The sequence below is a fragment of the Tarenaya hassleriana genome, unplaced genomic scaffold (assembly GCF_000463585.1).
Source record: "Tarenaya hassleriana unplaced genomic scaffold, ASM46358v1 Cleome246, whole genome shotgun sequence".
Taxonomy (NCBI): Eukaryota; Viridiplantae; Streptophyta; class Magnoliopsida; order Brassicales; family Cleomaceae; genus Tarenaya; species Tarenaya hassleriana.
The window spans coordinates 11,938-12,573 of NW_010965740.1; positions in this window are offsets into that span (position 1 = coordinate 11,938).

Genomic DNA, 636 nt, shown 5'->3' on the forward strand with positions numbered 1-636 from the left:
AGAAATGTGTGGTCGCACTATAGACGAACGTCGTCTATTTCAGACAGTCGAACTCAGTGAACGAGAAAGCAGTCATAAGGTGGCTTGTCCATGCCTTATGTTCAACATATGATATCATGATACAAAAGGATCATCAACCGGAATCATCTCTGGCGTTCGTAAAGATCACGAACAAACTCTATTCGAGATAGGTAGTCATAGTGTCTTGCTAGAGACCGCCTATGACTTGTATATCCGAAATAGAGATTTCGGGTTATACTGCTATGTCGAATGAGCCTACAGGGTCACACACGCAGGGAAGGACAAATGCACGAGAGAAAACGACGGAAAACCGAGTCGGACGGGTCGAGACCCAACGGTCCGGATGCGTGGTCCGTCCGTTCTATGATGATAGAATGGACGGTCCGCACTAAACGTAGACCGTTCGTTCTGCCTTACTGGAACGGACGGTCCACGTGCAATTCCGGACCGTCTGTTCCAGGTTCCGGTTTTCCGAAAATTAAACCGAAATTAGGGTTAAATCACTTTATAAGAAAGAGATTAGAACCCTAATTCGGGAGAGACTTTTTGGGAGCCGACTTTCAGAGAATTCTAAGAGCTTTTGGTGAGATCCAAAGAGTTCAAAGAATCAAAGTC